This window comes from Podarcis liolepis, assembly GCF_965112155.1.
Source record: "Podarcis liolepis genome assembly, chromosome: 1".
NCBI lineage: Eukaryota > Metazoa > Chordata > Lepidosauria > Squamata > Lacertidae > Podarcis > Podarcis liolepis.
In genome coordinates, this window is record NC_139554.1 from 118,337,315 (window position 1) to 118,350,720 (window position 13,406).

The window sequence follows — 13,406 nt, forward strand, 5'->3', positions numbered from 1 at the left end:
TCAGGGGGAAAGCAGCCCTTTTGCACATGCGAGAAGGTGTTTGTTTTAGATAAGGAAATGTGGGAGGGGAAACACAATACCCACTTGCAGTGTGAGTTGATAGGGTCTTAACAGTGTGCTATTGCATGATGACTGAATGTGCAGTGTAAATTCTTTCAGGGGAGGGGTTTAAAACACTGCTATTGGATACAGTGGAATCTTTTTTGAGTCTCAAGGTGCTTTCAGGCAGGTGCTTACTGTGGGATTCATGCTTCCCATGCAAAAAAGGTAAAGGACCCCTGGACGTTTAAGTCCTGTCAAAGGCGACTGGGGTTGTGGCACTCATCTCGCTTTTCAGGCCAAGGGAGCCGGCTTTTGTCCACAGACAACTTTCTGGGTCATGTGGCCAGCAGGACTAAACTGCTTGTGGCGCAACGGAACACCATGATGGAAACCAGAAATGCCGTTTACCTTCCTGCCGCAGCGGTATCTATTTATCTACTTGCACTGGTGTGCTTTCGAACTGCTTAGGTTGGCAGGAGCTGGGACAGAGCCACGGGAGCTCACCCCGTACTGTGGATTCGAACTGCCAACCTTCCAATCGGCAAGCCCAAGAGACTCAGTGGTTTAGACCACAGCGCCACCCGTGTCCTGCTTCTGATGCAAGCAAATTTAGGGCAGTGTCTGCACAGCGTTTATTTAGGATTTACCCTTTCTGAAAGGGGAGGCTCGGAGAAGTTTTTATAACTATTGTCAATGACCCATTTGCAATATCTCAACAACCTGTCTTCAAATTAAGCCATCCAAACCCCCTCACTGAGTGATAATCATAGAATTATAGAGTTGGAAGGGACCATAAGGATCATCTGGTCTATCCCTTGCAATGTAGGCATCTTTCATGCAATGTGGGACTTGAACCCATGACCCGAGGTTGAGTCTCATGCTCTGTCCTCTCAGATATCATGGTTGGGGACATAGGTGCTTCACATCGTTTACGGCAGCCAAAGCAAAAATATATGAAGAAATGATTTGGCTGTATATTTCAGGCTACTCAAAATGTATCCTGTTTCCCTTTCTCTTCTAATTTCCATTGGAGTTATTACCCTCACTTCCAGTCATTTCAGTTTTATGAGGCGACTCAAAGGAAACAGTGACAGTCATTAGATGCTATGTAAGTCAACAAAGTACATGGAGCCATTAAAGCAAAAATAGAATTATTATTCCATTGTCTTATTTTTTATCAGGAATACTCCCCAGGACAAGACTATGGAAAACCTCACAAATAATTTCATGGAAGCATATGTAAAACGTGTGTGTCTGACTGCTGCTACATTTACTTAGGACAGGCAAAGTACAGTACCATCATAAGTCAGATACTTAAAATATTTTACATAAAGTAATAGAATTTTTGTTGGTTTAGAATATGAACATCCCCTATATATATTCCTAATTGCACTACTGTTTGATTCCATTTGGTGTTTGCATTTGGTTTTCTTGTGGTCGGTATGGACCTGACCTTGAATAAAAACCAGATGTCTGTCTGTCTGTCTAGCAGCCAGCCAGCTTTTTAATAATAATAATAATAATAATAATAATAATAATAATAATAATAAAGATCAACAGCCTGATCCTATGCATATGTGAAGAAACAGCTATAGTTCAGGTTCAATCCTTCCAAAAGCATTGAAATATCCCTTATCTGGAACCCTGGAGAGCCACAATCAGCCACAATAACTAGATGATACTGACCTACATGAACCAATGGTCTGACTCACTATAATGGCAGCTTCTGATGTACCTGGAAGAAAGTCCCACTGGTTATAATTGTTTGACATTTAAAAATGCTTTTAAAAGTTTTTGGAAGAGGGTAAAAATAATAGCTCACATCAATTTATTTTGGCATCGTGCTGTGCCAGAAAAAGTCATACGGCTGATTACCAAAGAAAATATATAAGTGTATGCAACATGCTGTTTTCCTTTGGTCTGCATGCTACTTTGGACTGCATTGCCTAGAAGGACTAGGCAAAAGTGTACAAAAGTGCTTATCTAATGACCTTTTTTTTGTAAAAAAATATATTTCCTAAGTAGGGCCAGCCCTCATGGTCAATTTCCTCCAGCAATATCTGGTAAGGATCAGATAAGGCTGTGCAGCTTTCCATAGATCGCGGGGCACCGTCTTCAACTTTCTCGAGCAGCCGACAACAAAGTCGAGCAGATGTTATCGCCATCGCACAGGAAACTCTGTTCCCGCTGGTGTTCAGCAAAGCACAAACGCAGGAAGAGTGTCGGGTTGGTTAAAACCTAATGAAGGTTTGCTGAGATGTATTCAGCTAATAACATATCATGCGTCCAATAAGGTTTGACAGCTAAGGTGCCACCCAACATGTTGATGCAGGCACGTGAAGAAAGCATCGATCTACTCAGATATTCTCCATGTGTACAGTTAACAAGTAGAGGAAGGAGGAGGACCATGCTGCTAGACCCATCTCACGTCCAGCTTTTGCACGTACACGTAGCATAACACAGTGGGTTGGGCCGCTGTGTGAGTTCAGCAACAGGGCAATGAGACCAGGGCAAACCATTCTCCCTCTTCTTTGAGCTAAGAAGTTACCAAACTCCGAAGCAATCAATTCAACAAACAAATATATTCAGATAGGAAGCCAACTGGGGTATACGTTGAAAGAGTTCCCTTTGGGGTTCCCTGGCTGGTACCTTCTACCATTTTTCTGCATCTAGCTAGTCCATGACATTGCCTTACTGTAAGGAGGAACGTCTCCACCACCATTGTTCTGACTGGACAATGAGGTTCAGTGCCGAGGGCCTTCTGGCTGTTCCCTCACTGCGAGAAGTGAAGCTACAGGGAAACAGGAAGAGGGCCTTCTTGGTAGTGGCGCCCGACCCGTGGAATGCCCTCCCATCAGATCTCAAGGAAAGAAGCAACTATCTGACTTTCAGAAGACATCTGAAGGCAGCCCTGTTTAGGGAAGCTTTTAATGTTTGATGTTTTATCATGTTTTTAATATTCTGTTGGGAGCTGCCCAGAGTGGCTGGAGAGGCCCGGCCAGATGGGAGGGGTATAAATTATTATTATTATTATTATTATTACTACTATTATTATTACATTGCATTGTACAGAATGTGACATACACAACGGCCTGCCTGCTGGACAGAAGTCATGATTATGTGCTCTGTGCAATGAGCTCCTCATTGTGATGGAACAAGTTTGCTCCTATGAGGCTAAAGCTACTGACCTGGAAAAGCTGAAAGGAAGAAACATTAGGGGACAAGACAAGGCCTTTGAAGACGTGATTGTGGTGTCCCACATTTAGGGGGACAGCAGAGCCGTCTTTACCCGGGGGTGCAAGGGGTGCGGGGCACCCGAGCGCCAAATTCTGGGGGGTGTCAGGCGCCTGCCGCTGAAGACGCCTAAGCTCTTAACTATTTGTTATGAAATAATAAATAACTTTGATCAAGCTAGAAAAACAAAATACATACATAGGTATTACCGAAATGTATACCTACTGTTTCAATAAAGGACTTTCGACTTTGTGAGCCCATTTACCAAAGACTCGCCACGCCAGCAGCAGCGCTTGTCATTCACAGCGGTGGCGCTTGTCAGACTCAACGATGGCACTTGTTATTCTCAACGGTGCTGTGCACGCAAAATTAAATTTGGGGGCACTGGGTGGATCGTTGTACCCTGGCGGTGCATATGCTAAAGACCATAGCTGTCAACTTTCATATTTGAAAATAAGGGATCAGCAGCCTCACCTGTCCCGGGGACAGTCTACGGGATAGCTAACAATCCGGGATAGCAGCGGGAAGCAGCAGGAAACCGTGCTGGAATAAGGGAATATCCCGCAAAAAAAGGGAAGGTTGACAGCTATGCTAAAGACGGCCCTGGGGGACAGCTTCTCTAATGTCATGGAGAATGAAGGTCTCAGGGAATGAGGACATCAGGGAGGAAGAGGAACCAATCGTGGTGGTGGTTATGGTGGTGACACAAGCAACTTTCCTCTTGTGCTGAGGATGCTGTTCCGGGATGGAAACAGGGACATGGGTGGCGCTGTGGTCTAAACCACTGAGCCTCTTGGTCAGCAGTTCAAATCCACATGACGGGGTGAGCTCCCGTTGCTCTGTCCCAGCTCCTGCCAACCTAGCAGTTTGAAAGCACGCCAGTGCAAGTAGATAACTAGGTACTGCTGCAGCGGGAAGGCAAACGGTGTTTCCGTGTGCTCTGGTTTCCGTCACGGTGTTCCGTTGCGCCACAAGTGGTTTAGTCCTGCTGGCCACATGACCCGGAAAGCTGTCTGTGGACAAACGCCGGCTCCCTCGGCCTGAAAGTGAGATGAGCGCTGCAACCCTATAGTCGCCTTTGACTGGACTTAACCTTCCAGGAGTCCTTTACCTTTACATCCGGAATGGAAACATTCTGATAGTGGATAACGTGATCATTAGGAACATAGATAGCTGTTGGTGCAATGGATGTGCAGACCACAAGGTGAATTGCCCACCTGTTGGTCAGTGTTAAATATGTCCTCTACCTAAATACCCCTTTGGGGAAAGGCTCAGTGGTTAGAGTTTGCTTCATGCTCAGGGTCTGATACCCAATTTAAATAAGCTTCTGTTAGAAGTTCTGGTGATAATGACTTTGACAGTGTCAATGGCAATACTGGGCGGAGGGGACGTGGACTAAGGGCACTTCAAGACTGTTGCTTTTTGGGAATGGTATTCAATTACATACCAGCTGTCAGGGGTTTAGGAGCAGAGGCACGGGCAAGGGAGGAAACAGAGAGCGAAGGGGAGGAGGCAGAAGAAAAGATGAGTGATGACGACGACCCGAGATCTCCCAGTCTTTCCAGTGAATCAGAGGATTCACAGAAAGGAGCACCAGTAGCCAGGGCAAGGGGGGAGTCCAGGGGGGCACCCCAGGAAGATAGAGCCAGAGGGGACTCAGGGGGGAGCAGCTGGAAATCGGGACCAGCGTCACCGCCAGGAAGCAGGGAAGAGGAAAGGAGCCAGGGGGGAAGCGCTGGCAGCTCACCACAGGAGGGAGGACATGAGTCAGGAGTGGCCACACCTCCATCGGGGAGCGAAGAAACGGTTAAGAGGAAAGTGGAAGGTTGGGCGCGCGCGCCAAGTTCAAATGCAGAGGAAGGCGGCGCAGTAAGCAGCCCCGAAAGGGAGCCAGGTCCTAAAGCCCGGCGCAAGGAGGCAGGAGGGTCCGGGTCAGCGTCAGAAGAATCCCGGAAGGAAGAAGCCCCGGGGGGTAGAGGGACCCAGAGGAGGACGGTCAGGCGGAAAAGGTGGAGCAAGGCTAGGATATTAAGTTGGTGCACACGGGGCGGGAACTCAGACGGAGCTTCGCCGATCTAGCTACTAGACGTAGAGTTGCCCGCAGCAGCGTGAGAATGGAAACTGTAATTCAATAAAGACTTTTACTTAATGATCGCTGGCTAGCGTGATCCTCTGTGAGCTAGGATCTTCAAGCAGCTCTGACAGTAAGCTCCGTCTCCCTCTTGTGGGCATCTACAGCCTCGAGGAGGGGAGAGAAACAGGTGCCTACTAGCGAGCTCACGAACGGCAGACGACATGACGGCTGAGCAGCAGATAGAGGAACTCAGAAAAGCAGTGTCACAACTGAATGCCGAGGCTCTCGCATCCAGGAAAAGAGAGGAGGAGGCAGCTGCCGCCTGCAGGGATCTCCAGGTCAGGTTAGACGTGCTGACAAAGCAGACACCCCGGCAGGAGGGAATTGGGTTGGCGAGACGGACAGGCGGGCTGGTCTCTCACTTCGATGGGAACCTGCAACAGTATCCCAACTTTAGAGCCGACGTACTGTGCGCACTGCAACTGCTGCATAAAGACTTTAGAGATGAGCAAGAGAGAGTGGGATTCATCATGTCCCATTTGCATGGGGATGCGAAAGCATGGCTACGCAATTTATGGAGAGATAAGGATCCAGCGCTCCAGAATGCAGATGCCTTTATTAAAGCGATGGATGGGTGTTTTTTATCAAGTATTGACGTGGATCTTGCACGGAAGGAGGTGCATGGGCTGAGACAAGGGAGGGCCAGCGTCAGGCAGTATCATGCCCGCTTTTTCGCCTTGGTCAGTGCCCTGGAATGGGACAGAGATTCGGCTCCTGTAAGAGACCTCTTTTGGGAGGGGCTGCACAACTCGATTAAAGATGAGATCGCGAGGGGGGAGAGACCCCGAACCACCCAGGAGGTCGTTCAGAGGGCACTGGCAGTGGGGGTGAGGCTGGAAGGACGTCCGTGGAGCAGGGACGAAGGGCGTGGAGAGCGTGAACCAGCCAGGGGCCCCTCCTTCCTTCCCAGAGAAGCAGCGCGGGCGCAATCCACGCCTCCGCCAGGAGGAGGAGTCGAACCTATGGAGGTTGGAGGTGCAAGGGCTCAGTCAGCAACCAGAGCCCTAGCACCGGCAGCAGTGAAAGCGAAGCCTCCTAGAGGGAACAGGAAGTGTTACGTCTGTGAGGAGCCAGGGCATATGGCAAAAGAGTGTCCCCAGAGGCTCCACAAGCTTACTGCAGCCTCGGCAATGGTGACTGCAGCACCGCAGCAAGGGGAACCACTGCAGGGAAACGACGCAGTCTGGCTGGAGGAAGGGGCCCTGGGGCCCAGCCAGACGTGTTAGTGACGCAGTCCCCAGAGGTTTTACAGCCCGTGAACCCCCTCCCGCCCAAACCAGTGGTGAGGCTCACCGCATCTCTCCAGCTGCCCAATGGAATCACCACTGACGTGCCCATCACAGTTGACTCGGGCAGCAACGCGGACTTTATAGGGCAGGACTTTGTCGACAAGCACGCTATACAGTTGCTGCCGGCCACACTGCCCCTGCAGGTGGTCACGGTGGATGGCAGGGAGTTGCTAGGGGGGCAAGTGGTGAAGCAGACGCCGCCCATGGCGATGCGACTTGGAAATCACAAAGAAATCATCAGCTTCAATGTCACTCAACTATCGGATACGCCCATTGTATTGGGAATGAGTTGGCTGGACAAGCACAGCCCAACGCTGGCGTGGTACCAGAGGCAGCTGATCTTCGGCTCTTCCTTTTGTGCTGAACACTGCATCGTGCCCCGGCAGGAAGGAGAGGAAGAGGAGTCACAGCTGCTGCTAGGCACGCTGCAAGTGATTCCCCACAAGTACGCAGAATTTTTGGAAGTTTTCTGCGAGAAGGAGGCGGACAGGCTGCCCCCTCACAGACCATATGACTGCAAGATTGACCTGCTGCCAGGGGTGGCGCTGCCTAAGGGGAAACTGTATTCCATGTCCGAGGACGAGCTGCAGGAACTCAAACAGTTCATAGATCATAATTTGGAGCGCGGTTTCATCCGAGAGTCCAAGGCAGCGGGGGGCAGTCCAGTATTCTTTGTTAAAAAGCGAGACACGCCCCAAAAAAGACTGGTCGTGGACTATCGCGTTTTGAACAATGGGACCAAGCCGTCGGACTTCCCCATGCCCCGAATCGACGACCTCCTGGCGAAGGTGCGGAAGGGGAAAGTGTTCACCAAGTTAGACCTGCGAGGGGCGTACAACCTCATTCGTGTGCGGGAGGGAGATGAGTGGAAGACGGCCATGTTCACGCCACTGGGTACCTACGAGTACAGAGTTATGCCCTTTGGATTGCAAAATGGCTCCCACGTTTTTCAAGCTTTCATGCATCACGTGTTGGCGGGACTTCTCTACAAGACGTGCGTCTGTTTCTTAGATGACATCCTGATCTTTTCGGAATCGCAGCAGGAGCATGACAGACACGTCAAGGAAGTGCTGACCAGACTGAAGCAACATAGGCTCTACGCCAAGCTGGAGAAGTGCCAATTTGACGTGACGGAGGTGGATTTTCTGGGCTACAAGTTGTCTGACAAGGGGCTCGCCATGGACAGCGCCAAGGTTCGCGCGGTATTGGATTGGAAGAGTCCACGCAACCGGAAGGAGGTCCAGAGGTTTGTCGGCTTTGCGAACTTCTATCGCAAGTTTATCAAGGGCTTCGCGATGCAGACAGCGGCCATCACAGACACGCTTAGCTCCAAGAAAAAGAAGTTCGTTTGGACGGAGGAGGCGGAGCAGTCCTTTCAGGCACTCAAGCGTCTCTTCGCGTCGGAAGAGCAGCTGCTTCACGTCAACCCCAGCAGGCCGATGAGGGTGGAGACAGACGCCTCGGACAGAGCCGTGGGGGCGGTCCTGCTGCAAAAGGACCAGCAGGGGGTGTGGCGACCGGCGGCGTTTTACTCCAGGAAGCTCAGCAAGTCCGAGCAGAACTACACCATCTGGGACAGGGAGTTGCTGGCCATTCATGCAGCGTTCAAAGCGTGGAGGCACTTCCTGATCGGCGCCAAGCACACGGTGCAGGTTTGCACGGACCACAAGAATCTGGAGCACTGGCGCACGGCACAGTTCCTAAACCAGAGGCAGATACGTTGGGCTGAGTTTTTTGCGAACTTCGACTTCCGCATAGAGTATGTCCCGGGGGACACTAACATCATGGCGGACGCCCTCTCCCGTAAGCCACAGTATCTGGAGGACGCAACGCCAGCGGCCGCCATGCACATCTTCGCACCAACAGTATGGGCGTGCGCCGCGGCCACCGTGGACCTGGAGGCGGTGCGGCGAGCGTTGCAGGATGACTCTTTCGCGCAAGCAAAGATGGCAGAGGTGCAAAGGGGCACGGCTGCGGCCGACGGTTTCCAGCTACGAGATGGGTTGCTCATCCGTAAGGGGGCCATCTACGTGCCGGGAGACGACCTTCGCGCCAAGGTGCTGCAGCAGTTGCACGACGCGCCCACGGCCGGGCACTTTGGCAAGGAGAAGACGGTGGAATTAGTAGCCAGGGATTTCTGGTGGCCTGGAATGAGAGGGGAGGTCGCAGACTACGTGGCGAGGTGTGACACCTGCCAGAGGGCCAAACCAGTGCACAAACCGCCGGCCGGACTGTTGGAACCGCTGCAAACTCCGGTCGAACCTTGGGAAAGGGTGGCCCTGGACTTTGTCACGGATCTGCCCAGCTCGAGGGGCAAGACGGCAGTGCTGGTGGTGGTGGACCTGTTTTCCAAGATGGCACATTTCATTCCGTGTGCTAAGGTGGCCACGGCGGAGCAAACCGCCAAACTGTTCATAGACCACGTGTTCAAGGTTCATGGTCTGCCACGGTCTATTCTGTCCGACCGGGGGCGGCAGTTCATCTCGAATTTCTGGCAGAAGCTGATGGGCTTCCTGAACGTCAAGATCAACCTGGCGTCGGCGAGACACCCGCAGACCAACGGGCAAGCGGAGCGGGTCAATGCCATCATGCAGCAGTACCTGAGGTGTTATGCAAATCAACAGCCTGCGACGTGGGTGGATTACCTGCCGCTTGCCGAGTTCGCCTACAACAACACGAAGCACGTGTCCACGGGGGTCACGCCGTTCTTCGCCAACAACGGGAGGCACCCCAGAACCTTCCCGGGGCTGGAAAGAATGGGGGAGGGGGAGCCGCAGACAGCAGATGCGTTCGCGTCGGAGCTGCAGGAAGTCCACGATCAGCTGAGGCGCCACCTGGAGCTGGCCAAGCACGCATACAAGGTACAAGCGGACAAGCACAGAAGGGTTGGCGAAGAGCTCCACGTGGGAGACTGGGTTTGGTTAGCAGCCCACGCAGTGCCGGCCAGGTCGTTGGCCAAGAAGAAACTAGGGCATAAACAACTGGGGCCCTACCAAGTCGAAGAGCAGGTCAACCCGGTAGCTTTCAGACTGGCACTTCCGGAGGGTTCCAGAATGCATCCGGTATTCCACAGATCGGTGCTCACTCCCTACAAGGCACCGCACAGGTTCCAGGAACCCGGAACGGCGCCGAGTCCGGTCAGAGACAGAACAGGGCACGCGGGAGTGGCACAGAAGGAGCGCATCAACGAAGTCACGGAGATTTTGGACTCCAGATGGGGGGAAGAGGGGGTAGAATACTTTCTCGCCAAGGAGGGCACCCCGGCCAGTGCGAACAGCTGGGTGCCGGGCTACGCCTTGGACGAACCTCTCCTCAAAGACGAGTTTCATGCCCTCTTTCCCCATGGACCTATGCCAGCAGACTTTTTCGACGACTGGCTTTTCACGCCCACGCTTTCGGCCAGCACTTTCCGGGGGTTCGACTCGGACGAGGACCCGACACGAGACGTCCGTTCCCCGGAGGGGTCACCCTCGGGATCTGCATCAGAACCCTCGTATTGGTGGGACGATAGACCAGAGGAGCAGTTCCGCAGACGGTGGTTGGAAGGCCCAGGACGAGCAACACCGCCAGGAGGAAGTGAGGGAGAGACGGACATGGACGTTTTCGGGGACGACCCTGGTTTCGAGCACGGTGGCACAGAGATGGAAGCGGAGGTGACCGTTGTCGACGAGAGCAGGGAGGAGGACCCGCGAGAATTCAGATGGAGGCCCGCCACGGGAAGCGACCGATATCCGACGTTCGTCCCTTTGCAACAGCAGACCCCAGCTCCAGCACCGGAAGGAGGGGAGGGGGGAATGGGGGGCTTCGAGGGGGGGATGGATGTCAGGGGTTTAGGAGCAGAGGCACGGGCAAGGGAGGAAACAGAGAGCGAAGGGGAGGAGGCAGAAGAAAAGATGAGTGATGACGACGACCCGAGATCTCCCAGTCTTTCCAGTGAATCAGAGGATTCACAGAAAGGAGCACCAGTAGCCAGGGCAAGGGGGGAGTCCAGGGGGGCACCCCAGGAAGATAGAGCCAGAGGGGACTCAGGGGGGAGCAGCTGGAAATCGGGACCAGCGTCACCGCCAGGAAGCAGGGAAGAGGAAAGGAGCCAGGGGGGAAGCGCTGGCAGCTCACCACAGGAGGGAGGACATGAGTCAGGAGTGGCCACACCTCCATCGGGGAGCGAAGAAACGGTTAAGAGGAAAGTGGAAGGTTGGGCGCGCGCGCCAAGTTCAAATGCAGAGGAAGGCGGTGCAGTAAGCAGCCCCGAAAGGGAGCCAGGTCCTAAAGCCCGGCGCAAGGAGGCAGGAGGGTCCGGGTCAGCGTCAGAAGAATCCCGGAAGGAAGAAGCCCCGGGGGGTAGAGGGACCCAGAGGAGGACGGTCAGGCGGAAAAGGTGGAGCAAGGCTAGGATATTAAGTTGGTGCACACGGGGCGGGAACTCAGACGGAGCTTCGCCGATCTAGCTACTAGACGTAGAGTTGCCCGCAGCAGCGTGAGAATGGAAACTGTAATTCAATAAAGACTTTTACTTAATGATTGCTGGCTAGCGTGATCCTCTGTGAGCTAGGATCTTCAAGCAGCTCTGACACCAGCAAATTCAGGTTGCACAAATGATGTTGATTGATTTGGAGGGTTTCCACAACCACCCACTTCCCCAAACGATTGGACTTTTTGCAGTTAGGAAAGTGACAGGAAAATGCCATGGGAAGTGTGCTGTGTCATCTGCCCTCCCTGCCGGGAAACTCAGGATGAAGGCTCAGTAAACAGGTTTTGAGGAAGGGACATAAATCTAAGGAACCCTTTCCTTACTCTCATGAAACATACTACTCTTCATGAGTAGCTTTATATTGGGGTCATTGTCTCTGTATGTTTTTTTATTTGTACATGTCCCTATAAATCACACAGAAATAAATTCAACATGCCACGGCTAGCTACGAAATGAAGCTCTTGAAAAGAAAAAAGGGGGAAGGATGAAATCTTTTAATATGATTAGTGGTAAATTAGATTTTGAGGATTCTTTTGGCAAATCGTCTATAATTCATAAATACTGTCCCATAATGACATTTTAGCTGATAGCAACTGAAAGTTTGATCACCGACAGGGGCAGTGTCATCCAAACCAAAAAGTGGGTTGGAAAAGTGGAAATAAACAACCATTGATTTTTCTTCCCGAACACCGAAGGGACAATTTTCTATTTTGCTGATGCGCAGGGAAGCAAAGTTGTACGAGGCGCTGTTTTGCTCATGTCAATTACATTATCTCATCCAGGGAGGACTCTTGGATCAATGCTCCATCAGCGGGAGGAATATATTTATTATTGACAAAGTAACACATTTATCCCTGCCCACTGGCTCCTTCTCTTTCGACATCCATGCAAACTGATTGCTTTCCTAGGTACGCAAAGTGCACACACACACACACACACACACACACACACACACACAACTGAAGATGGCTTCTGAACCTTTTGTGCCTCCAGTGGCTTGCAGAATGGAGGGTTGGGAGGTGCAAATAAATGTATTGTTTATATAGCTCTCTGATATTTTGCATTGTTATAAAGACTTAATAATACAATTATTATTTTTTTGCCAGTGATAAGGCAGTATTTGGGGTGTGGGTGTATTTGGGTGTGGTTTTTTTATAAATATTTTATTAAGTTTTCACAATAAAAGAGCATTCAAGAAAAAATACAAAAACAAAGCAAATACAAAATCACAAAATACAATACGAAAATACAAACATTAAGCACATCAAAAGAAAAAAGAAAAAAAGAGACAAAGAAGATAAAAACACATATAATAACAAAGAACAAAAATTCCCTCTTTCTTAATTTCTCATCTTCAATTAACTTATTTTCCCGACTTCCTCACGTCTCCCGTTCTTGTATCCTTTTTAAAAAATTAATTCAGCAATTTCATATCCCATTAATTTATCTATTATTAATCCAATCTTACATTTTACTTTATTGCTAAAGCCCCTGCGATTCATTTCAATGTCCTCAACATTCAAAAATTTTACAATAATTCTGCAAATAAATTTTAAATTTCTTCCAATCTTCCTCCACCGACTCCTCTCCCTGGTCTCGGATTCTGCCAGTCATTTCCGCCATCTCCATATAGTCTATTAGTTGCATCTGCCAGTCTTCCAAGGTGGGTAGATCTTGTGTCTTCCAATGCTTGTATTTGGGTGTTTAAGTCATATAACCCAAAACTCTCCCCTTCAAGTGAAATGATTAACATTAATACATAGCATGTGTTAATATTCCATCAGATAAGATAGGTGGACCAAGCACCAGGTGTTTCACCTCATTCTTATGGTCTGAACACAGGCCCTTTGTTCCTCTGCACCTGGGTAGAAGGTTGCCCAACAAACTTACTTGCTTTCAAAGCTGCGCAGCTGCGACCCTTGGCATTGTTGTGCCAGTAAGAAACATTGGCAGTGGCATGGTCTGCAAGGAGAATAGACCCTGGCATTCTCACGAGGGTGCCAGGGGCTGGGCAGAGGAGGAGGAGTGGATCCTGACCCTTCCAGGGAGGAGGAAGAGGAAGACAGTATAGATTTACAACAGGAGGTCAAAGCTCAGAGGCAGATGAGGGGAAACATTAGGAAGTCATGGGAGAGCCAGAACAGCTGGGTGATGCGTTGTCATAGAATCACAGAATCATAGAGTTGGAAGAGACCACAAGGGCCATCGAGTCCAACCCCCTGCCAAGCAGGAAACA